Genomic DNA, 11,553 nt, shown 5'->3' with positions numbered 1-11,553 from the left:
TGTGTGGCATGGCTCTGCAGGACCTACATCCCAAGTCCTTGTCACATGGGTGTGAAGCAAGCCGAGAACAACAAAGGGCTGGCCTGCCTTTGTCCTCTTGCCTGGCTGTCACACCTTTAGAAGCAGCTTTTCTCCCTCTGCCTCTCCTTCTATATTTCTTCTTCCTTCCCTCCCCATACATGCACCTCCCCTAGATGTTGTTTTTTTTTTTTTCTTTAATCTATTCCCTCTCCAGCCCTCTCTACCCTCTCCTTTTCTCCCACACCACACCCACCTTCATAAGGACTAGACAAAAACCCCATGTAACAGCGGGCAAGGCAGTGGAGGGGAAAGGGGAAAACAGCCTCAATCAACAAAACAGGTTTACAGGGCTCTGTCACCTTCTCTCAGCTACCTGTTTTGGGTGGGGGTTTTTTCCCCCATATCACTCTGTTTAATTTCATCAGTGGGCTTACCTGATACTTTCTAATTTCCTTTGTTTTTTTATTGTGGTGAAATATATATACCATGAAACATACCATTTTAACCATTTTGAAGTGTACAGTTCAGTGGCATTTTAGTGCATTCACATGGTTGTGCAACCATCACCAACATCCATATCTGGAACTTTTTCATCATCCAAAACAAACTCTGTGCCCATTAAACACGAACTCCCCATACCTCACTCCCTGCCCCTGGCAACTACCCTTTCTACTTTCAGTATCTACGAATTGGACTATGCTAGGTATTTCACTTAAGTGGAATTATATGGTAATTGTCCTATTTGTGTCTGGCTTGTTTCACTTAACACGATGTCTTCAAAGTTGATCCATGTTGTAGCATGTGTCAGAATCTCTTTCCTTCTCAAGGCCAAATAATATTCCACTGTTGGTACATACTGTGTTTGGTTTATCCATTCATCTCTCGGTGGACACTTGGGTTCTCAGCAATCAGTTTTTTCCAGACAAAGTGAGGATACCCTCCCTCCGCAGATCCTTCATTCCTGGTCCGCAGGCTCCCTGCACCCCTGCTGGGGCGCCTCAGAATTGGGTCCTGTGCCCTCCTCTCACCTCTTTCTATACTCTCCCGAATGACAGCATCTATTTCCACGGTCTGAAATACCCTCTAGTGCTGATGACTTCAGGCATATCTGTCCAAATGAAACTTCTCTCAGAGCCCCAAACCTTCCACCCACCTCCCTACCTCACAGCTCTATTTATGCATATCTCATCATTTATGCATATCTCATCATGTGTTCCAAACTGGATTTCTTGATTTTTCCTCACCCCTCCATCCTCAGGACAAAAGTGACCAGAACCCTTCCGTAAAAATCAGCCAGGAGACTAGAGGTTTAGCCTTCAGAGAAACTAAAGCTTGCCACCTCTGGACACCAGCCACAGAGGAGAGCGAGAGTAAGATTCAGATCTGAAAATAAGGTAATTACGAGAAAGTCTGTATGTGCTATGGTAGGAAGCAGACCCAGCCCCCTTCCCCCTGCCATGCTCCCAGAACAATAAGAGTCAAAGGGACTGGAATCTTCTTCCCTAGAGAAACTGAGAGGCCCCACAGAAACAATCTTCAGACACTGACACTGGGCCAGTTCACTGTCTGTTTCCTCTCCTGAGAGGCCTCCCGGTCACCAAGAACAAAGCAGCCACGCACACGAAGCTTTAATCCATGCACTGGGGTCTCTCTCTTGAATGTCAATAAACAGCCAAGGATCAACAGGCATTTAAAGAAAATAGCAATGCACCAATATTATCTAGAAATTTAGAGAGAACACCAAGAAAATAGCTAAGAGAGTTAAAGATGGTTTCCTCTGGGGAGCAAAGCTGAAATAGGAGACTGGCACTTTCAGTTGTACTTATTTTTCTTTTTTTAGTATTGTTTGATTTTTAAATGTGTATATTTTAATAAAAATAATTTTAAAAAAGAAAGCAGGAGTACCACCACCTACCTAGCTGCTCAAGACTGGAGAAGTCTAGAAATTGTCTCTGATTCCTGTCTTTATATCCTCCCATAATATTTATTCTATCACTAAGACCCAACTACTTCACATCCTAAGTAGTTCTTGATCCATTTGTTTCTTTCCATCTTTGTCACCACCATCCTCAAACAAGCCACCACTACCTGTCCCCAGTTACACACAGTTCTTTACTGGTCTCTTTTCCAACCCTGCCCCCCTCCAACTTATTCTCCTCAGGGGACTAAAAGTGATCTTCTTAAAAGGTCACAGGTCACATAAAACCCAACAATGTCTTCCCATTACCCTCAGAATGTAATACAAACTCCAACAGTAACCCCAAAGGCTGCTTGATCTGACCCCTGCCTTCCTCTTCATCTACAGCTTGCTTTGTTCCACTCTCTTCCTTGTTCATTAAGCTCCAGCCTCACTATTTTCCTTTCCTTCAATTTCTTTTATTTTTTTATTTTTTTTTAAGATTTTTTTTTTTTTGATGTGGACCATTTTTTTTTAAGTCTTTATTGAATTTGTTACAATGTTGCTTCTGCTTTATGTTTTTTGGTTTTTTTGGCCATGAGGCAGGCGGGATCTTAGCTCCCCGACCAGGGATTGAAGCCACACCCCCTGCACTGGAAAGCGAAGTCTTAACCACTGACTGCCAGGCAAGTCCCTCCTTCAATTTCTTTTAAAAAGCCAACATCTTTGCTGTTGCAGGCCTTTGCATCTTCTCTTCCATATCCATGGAGAGCTTTCATCCTACTCTTCATTTGGTTGGTCCCTTCCTGTCCTTCAGGTCTCAGTAGAAACATCACCTCCCCAGGGAGGTCTTCCCTGACCAACCTGGCAAAAATGAGTCGCGCATACCATTCTCCAATTCATCCTCTTATTGCTTCCTTCGCAACATTTTAAAACTATTTTTATTTCTTTCTACTCATTTGCTTTATTGTTCTGCTCCCTCCATGAAGGCAAGAACCATGCCCTACCTCTAGTACCTGGCACAGTAGCTGTTTGAATAAATTACACTCTAAACTGAATGTAAATCTCAATGTGCATCTCTCCAGGCAGTTTTCCAGGTTGTGCTATTCTTCAGAGTGAGCACAACCAACTTGATTAAAGGTGAAAGGAGTATGACAACACGTGCTCCCTACCGTGTGACACAGCATCAGCGCCACTCCAAATTGCGAAGACAGCTCCCTGTTTATATTGGAGGAAGCAGAGAATAGGAAAAACACACATACAAATTGATTCAGGGGGTGGGGAGAGTACTATTTTTTTTTAATGGCTCAGTAAATCTTTCTTAGATAATAGGGAGGAGCCCCTATCTTGAGGGGCTTTGGGGAGTGGGAGTCAAATGCTGATTTTCATTCAAGTCCCATCAGTATGGGTGACATGACAGCTTAGTACTTAATCGTTATGATGACTATTAAAATTGTAATAATGTGATTTTATTATTTATTAGGAGACCAGGAACTCAGAGGATGAAAAGGGATAGATAGGTGAATTACCCTCAACTGTGCTCTTCAGACATTTTTAGTTATATCTAAACCATATCTTCATCAAAAAGATCTGCAGTTAGGAAAGTGCTGGTGACAAGACGTTTGTACTCTGTCTAACTTGGAAAGAAATATCTACTTTTTTACCTTAAAATAAAAACCATGTCATCCCTATACGCCATCCTATGCAAAATCATGGCGACTTATTTCAGGCACTATTGGACACATACTTGAAAAGAGAGATGTATACTCTGCTGATGTTGAAATCTGAAATCACACAATCTTCTCTCCTACTTACCATGGGGCAGCAGCTCAAGTGCTACCTTGAAGGGAAAAGAAGGATCAAATGATTCCTCAACATCCCTCCCAGCTCTAAGATTCAATAATTGTATGATTCATGATTTGCTGAAGGAAATTAGCTTAGGAGACTGGATGGTGGTAAGCCGTGAAACTCTCATAAGCCTGGTCATAACTACCGAGCTGCTAAATCTATACATTAGCATCCTAGAAAAAGGAAAAGCCAGAGGAGAAAATATCAAATTTTCTATCAGCAGAAACCAGGAGGAATGAAATTCTACTTATCATTTATTTTGCTCATTAAGCAAAACTTCTTTTAGCACTCACTATGTCATGGGCACAGTGCATGAAATGAGGGTCAGATACATTTTTTTTAAGTCCATATGCTCTAAGAGTAGTGGAGTTAGACTCAAAAGTAAACAATTGTAGCACAATCTGGTGAATGCTAATTGTTGGCATCAGAGCTGCAAAATGCTATAGGAACCCAGAGGGATGAGTAGCTCTACTGAGAAAGAGAAGAAAGACTTTATTAAGGAGATGATATTTGAACTGGGCTTTGAAGGATGAGTAGAAGTTTTCTCATGAAGAAGGTAAAGGGGATTCCAAAAAGAAGGAATTGAAAACAAAAATGTAGACATGAAAGAGCATGATAGGAAAAGAAAAAGAAAACATTTGGAGTGAGTAGAGCAGGGCTACATAGGGATACGAGACTAAAATCAATGTAAACAGGGAACCTGATCATTAAGGATTTTGTATGACATGCTAAAATCTTACATTTTTCCTACAAAGAGTGTATATGATTGAATGACTTTTACCAGGAGTGCTTCAAGATCAGATTGCTCTTGTTAAAAGAAATCCCTAGTGGGACCGTAGAAAATTAAAAGAGAACAAAGTCGAGGAAAGCAGTCAGGAGGCCACTGTAATAATCTAGTCAAGAAATAAGGACCTACCAGGCCAGAGGGAGTAGCATGATATATTTAAAGTGCTGAAAGGGAAAAACCTCTTAACTCAATATTCCACCCAGCAACATTATCATTTAGAATTGAAGGCGAGATAAAGAACTTCTCAGACAAGCAAACACTAAAAGAATTCATCAATGCTAAACTGACCCTAAAAAAAGTGTTAAAGAGCCTTCTCCAAGTGGAAGAGAAAGGCTATAACAAGAAGTAAAAATTTATAGAAAAGGAAAAATTCCCACTAGTAAAGGCAAATATATGGTAAAGGCTAGGGATCAACCACTTAACAAGCTAGATCAAAAATTAAAGGACAAAAATTGTAAAATTAACTATACTAGACAGTTGAGGGACAAACATGATGTAAAATATGTCATAAAAACACAAAACGTGGGGGAGGGGAGTAAAAATGGAGCTCATTTAAAATGTGTTTGAACTTAAATGACTATCAGTTTAAAACAAGTTGATATAGAAGTCAACATATATGAACCCCATGGTAAGCACAAATCAAAAACCTACAAGAGATACACAAAAAATAGAAAGGAACACAAGCATATCACTAAAGAAAATCATCAAACCACCAGGGAGGAAACTAGAAAGAAGAATAGAGAAGAACTACAAAAACAACCAGAAAACAAGTAACAAAATGGCAATGAATACATACCCATCAATAATCACATTAAATGTCAATGGACTAAATGCTCCAATCAAAAGACATAGGGTGACTGATTGGATTAAAAAAAACAAAGCCAATCTATATGCTGCGTATAAGAAACTTACTTCAGAGCTAAACATACACAGGCTGAAATTGAATGAGGGGATGGAAAAAGATAGTTCATGCAAATGGAAGTAAGGAAACAGGGGTAGCAATACTCAGATAAAGTAGACTTTAAAACAAAGCCTATAACAAAAGACAAATAAGGGTATTATATAATAATAAAGGGGTCAGTACAAGAGAATATAACATTTTTAACATATATGCACCTAATATAGGAGGTCCTAAATATATAAAGCAAAGGGAGAAATTGACAACAATATGATAATAGTAGGGGACTTTAACACCCCACTTGCATCAATGGACAGATCATCCAGACAGAAAATCAATAAGGAAACAGTGGTCTTAAATGACACATTAAGCAAGTTGGACTTAATAGATGTCTATAGAACATTCCATCCAAAAACAGCAGAATACATATTTCTTTTCAAGTTCACATGGAACATTCTTCAGGATAGATTATATGCTAGGCCACAAAACAAGTCTCAACAAATAAGAGAAGAGAAATTATATCAAGCACTTTTTCCAACCACAACAGTATGAAACTAGAAATCAACTACAGAAAAAACAGGAAAAGAACACACACTTGCAGACTAAACAACATGATACTTAAAAAACAAAAAACAAAAAAACCCACAATGGGTCAATGAAGAAATCAAAGAGTAAAACAGAAAACACATTGAGACAAATGAAAATAAAAACACAGCTTTCCAAAAACTGTGGGATGCCACAAAAGCAGTTCTAAGAGGGAAGTATATAGCAATACAGGCTTTCCTCAATAAAAAAGAAAAACCTCAAGTAAGCAACCTAACCTACCACCTAAAGGAATTAAAAAAAGAAGAACAAATAAACCCAACATCAGCAGAAGGAAGGAAATAATAATAATCAGAGAGGAAAATAAAATAGAGACCAAGAAAACAATAGAAAAGATCAATGAAACCAAGAGCCAGTTTTTTGAAAAAATAAATGAAATTGATGTCTTTAGCCAGGCTCATTAAGAAAAAAACAAGAGAGGACCCAAACAAAGTAAGAACTGAAAGAGGAGAAATTACAACAATACAAAAAAATCATAATACTATGAACAGTTATATTTCAACAAATTGGAAAACCCAGAAGAAATGGATAAATTTCTAGAAACATACTATCTTCCAAGACTAAATCAGGAAGAAGTAGACAGTTTGAATAGACCAATTACTAGTAGTGAAATTGAATTAGTAATAAAAAAACTCCCAGCAAACAAAAGTCCAGGACTGGATGCTTTCATGGAGGAATTCTACCAAACATAAAAAGAAAAGCTATTTTTGGAACCAAGATGGTGGAGGAGAAGGACGTGCTCTCACTCCCTCTTGCGAGAACACCAGAATCACAACTAGCTGCTGGACAAACATCGACAGGAAGACACTGGAACTCACCAAAAAAGATACCCCACATCCAAAGACAAAGGAGAAGCCACAATGAGACGGTAGGAGAGGCGCAATCAGAGTACAATCAAATCTCATAACTGGTGGGTGGGTGACTCACAGACTGGCGAACATTTATACCACAGAAGTCCACCCACTGGAGTGAAGGTTCTGAGCCCCACATCAGGCTTCCCAACCTGGGGGTCCGGCAACAGGAGGAGGAATTCATAGAGAATCAGACTTTGAAGCCTAGTGGGAATTGACTGCAGGACTTCGACAGGACTGGGGGAAACAGAGACCCCACTCTTGGAGGGCACACACAAAAGAGTGTGCGCATCGGGACCCAGGGGAAGGAGCAGTGACCCTGGGAGAGACTGAACCAGACCTACCTGCTAGTGTTGGGGGGTCTCCTGCAGAGGCGGGGGGTGGCTCTGTTTCACCGTGGGGACAAGGACACTGGCAGCAGAAGTTCTGGGAAGTACTCCTTGGTGTGAGCCCTCCCAGAGTCTGTCATTAGCCCCACCAAAGAGCCCAGGTAGGCTACAGTGTTGGGTTGCCTCAGGCAAAACAAACAACAGGGAGGGAACCCAGCCCCACCCATCAACAGTCAAGTGGATTAAAGTTTTACTGAGCTCTGACCACCACAGCAACAGTCAGCTCTAACCACCACCAGAGCCTCCCATCAAGCCTCTTAGATAGCCTCAAGCACCAGAGGGCAGACAGCAGAAGCAAGAAAAACTACAATCCTGCAGCCTTTGGAAGAAAAACCACATTCACAGAAAGATAGACAAGATGAAAAGGCAGAGGGCTATGTACCAGATGAAGGAACAAGATAAAACCTCAGAAAAACAACTAAATGAAGTGGAGATAGGCAACCTTCCAGAAAAAGAATTCAGAATAATGATAGTGAAGATGATCCAGGACCTCGGAATAAGAATGGAGGCAAAGATCGAGAAGATGCAAGAAATGTTTAACAAAGACCTAGAAGAATTAAAGAACAAACAAACAGACATGAACAATACAATAACTGAATGAAAACTACATTCGAAGAAATGAATACCAGAATAACTGAGGCAGAAGAACGGATAAGTGACCTGGAAGACAGAATGGTGGAATTCACTGCTGTGGAACAGAAAAAAGAAAAAAGAATGAAAAGAAATGAAGACAGCCTAAGAGACCTCTGGGACAACATTAATCGCAACAACATTCGCATTATAGGGGTCCCAGAAGGAGAAGAGAGAGAGAAAGGACCAGAGAAAATATTTGAAGAGATTATAGTCGAAAACTTCCCTAACATGGGAAAGGAAATAGCCACCCAAGTCCAGGAAGCACAGAGAGTCCCATACAGGATAAACCCAAGGAGAAACACGCTGAGACACATAGTAATCAAATTGGCAAAAATTAAAGACAAAGAAAAATTATTGAAAGCAGCAAGGGAAAAATGACAAATAACATACAAGGGAACCCCCAATAAGGTTAACAGCTGATTTCTCAGCAGAAACTCTACAAGCCAGAAGGGAGTGGCATGATATACTTAAAGTGATGAAAGGGAAGAACCTACAACCAAGATTACTCTACCCAGCAAGGATCTCATTTAGATTTGATGGAGAAATCAAAAGCTTTACAGACAAGCAAAAGCTAAGAGAATTCAGCACCACCAAACCAGCTCTACAACAAATGCTAAAGGAACTTCTCTAAGTAGGAAACACAAGAGAAGAAAAGGACCTACAAAAACAAACCCAAAACAATTAAGAAAATGGTCATAGGAACATACATATCGATAATTACCTTAAACATGAATGGATTAAATGCTCCAACCAAAAGACACAGTCTTGCTGAATGGATACAAAAACAAGACCCATATATATATGCTGTCTACAAGAGACCCACTTCAGACCTAGGGACACATACAGACTGAAAGTGAGGGGATGGAAAATGATATTCCATGCAAATGGAAATCAAAAGAAAGCTGGAGTAGCTATACTCATATCAGATAAAATAGACTTTAAAATAAAGAATGTTACAAGAGACAAGGAAGGGCACTACATAACGATCAAGGGATCAATCCAAGAAGAAGATATAACAATTATAAATATATATGCACCCAACATAGGAGCACCTCAATACATAAGGCAACTGCTAACAGCTATAAAAGTGGAAATTGACAGTAACACAATAACAGTGGGGGACTTTAACACCTCACTTACACCAATGGACAGATCATCCAAAATGAAAATAAATAAGGAAACAGAAGCTTTTAATGACACAATAGACCAGATTGATTTAATTGATATTGATAGGACATTCCATCCCCAAACAGCAGATTACACTTTCTTCTCAAGTGCGCATGGAACATTCTCCAGGATAGATCACATCTTGGGTCACAAATAAAGCCTCAGTAAATTTAAGAAAACTGAAATCATATCAAGCATCTTTTCTGACCACAACGCTATGGAATCAGAAATGAATTACAGGGAAAGAAACGTAAAAAACACAAACACATGGAGGCTAAACAATACGTTACTAAATAACCAAGAGATCACTGAAGAAATCAAAGAGGAAATCAAAAAATACCTAGAGATAAATGACAATGAAAACACGATGATCCAAAACCTATGGGATGCAGCAAAAGCAGTTCTAAGAGGGAAGTTAATAGCTATACAAGCCTACCTAAAGAAACAAGAAAAATCTCAAATAAACAATCTAACCTTACACCTAAAGAAACTAGAGAAAGAAGAACAAACAAAACCCAAAGTTAGCAGAAGGAAAGAAATCATAAAGATCAGAGCAGAAATAAATGAAATAGAGACAAAGAAAACAATAGCAAAGATCAATAAAACTAAAAGCTGGTTCTTTGAGAAGATAAACAAAATTGATAAGCCATTAGCCAGACTCATCAAGAAAAAGAGGGAGAGGACTCAAATCAGTAAAATTAGAAATGAAAAAGGAGAAGTTACAACAGACACCACAGAAATACAAAGCATCCTAAGAGACAAGCAACTCTATGCCAATAAAATGGACAACCTGGAAGAAATGGACAAATTCTTAGAAAGGTATAGCCTTCCGAGACTGAACCAGGAAGAAACAGAAAATATGAACAGACCATTCACAAGTAATGAAATTGAAACTGTGATTATAAATCTTCCAACAAACAAAAGTCCAGCACCAGATGGCTTCACAGGTGAATTCTATCAAACATTTAGAGAAGAGCTAACACCCATCCTTCTCAAACTCTTCCAAAAAATTGCAAAGGAAGGAACATTCCCAAACTCATTCTATGAGGCCACCATCACCCTGATACCAAAACCAGACAAAGATACTACAAAAAAAGAAAATTACAGACCAATATCACTGATGAATATAGATGCAAAAATCCTCAACAAAATACTAGCAAACAGAATCCAACAACACATTAAAAGGATCATACATCACGATCAAGTGGGATTTATCCCAGGGATGCAAGGATTCTTCAATATATGCAAATCAATCAATGTGATACACAATATTAACAAACTGAAGAATAAAAACCATATGATCATCTCAATAGATGCAGAAAAAGCTTTTGACAAAATTCAGCACCGATTTATGATAAAAACTCTCCAGAAAGTGGGCATAGAGGGAACCTACCTCAACATAATAAAGGCCATATATGACAAACCCACAGCAAACATCATTCTCAACGGTGAAAAACTGAAACCATTTCCTCTAAGATCAGGAATGAGACAAGGATGTCCACTCTCACCACTATTATTCAACATAGTTTTGGAAGTCCTAGCCACGGCAATCAGAGAAGAAAAAGAAATAAAAGGAATACAAATTGGAAAAGAAGAAGTAAAACTGTCACTGTTTGCAGATGACATGATACTATACATAGAGAATCCTAAAAATGCCACCAGAAAACTACTAGAGCTAATCAATGAATTTGGTAAAGTTGCAGGATACAAAATTAATGCACAGAAATCTCTTGCATTCCTATACACTAATGATGAAAAATACGAAAGAAATTATGGAAACACTCCCATTTACCATTGCAACAAAAAGAATAAAATACCTAGGAATAAACCTACCTAGGGAGACAAAAGACCTGTATGCAGAAAACTATAAGACACTGATGAAAGAAATTAAAGGTGATACCAACAGATGGAGAGATATACCATGTTCTTGGATTGGAAGAATCAATATTGTGAAAATGACTATACTACCCAAAGCAATCTACAGATTCAATGCAATCCCTATCAAATTACCAATGGCATTTTTTACAGAACTAGAACTAATCATCTTAAAATTTGTATGGAGACACAAAAGACCCCGAATAGTCTTGAGGGAAAAAATCAAGACAATATGGTACTGGCACAGAAACAGAAACATAGATCAATGGAACAAGATAGAAAGCCCAGAGATAAACCCACACACCTATGGTCAACTAATCTATGACAAAGGAGGCAAAGATATACAATGGAGAAAAGACAGTCTCTTCAGTAAGTGGTGCTGGGAAAACTGGACAGCTACATGTAAATGAAATTAGAATACTCCCTAACACCATACACAAAAATAAACTCAAAATGGATTAGAGACCTAAATGTAAGACCGGACACTATAAAACTCTTAGAGGAAAACATAGGAAGAACACTCTCTGACACAAATCACAGCAAAATCTTTTTTGATCCACCTCCTAGAGTAATGGAAATAAAAA

Source organism: Balaenoptera physalus (assembly GCF_965194825.1).
Source record: "Balaenoptera physalus genome assembly, chromosome: 13".
Classification (NCBI taxonomy): Eukaryota; Metazoa; Chordata; class Mammalia; order Artiodactyla; family Balaenopteridae; genus Balaenoptera; species Balaenoptera physalus.
The sequence above is the reverse complement of the archived record's forward strand: the minus strand, read 5'-3'. Positions refer to the sequence as shown.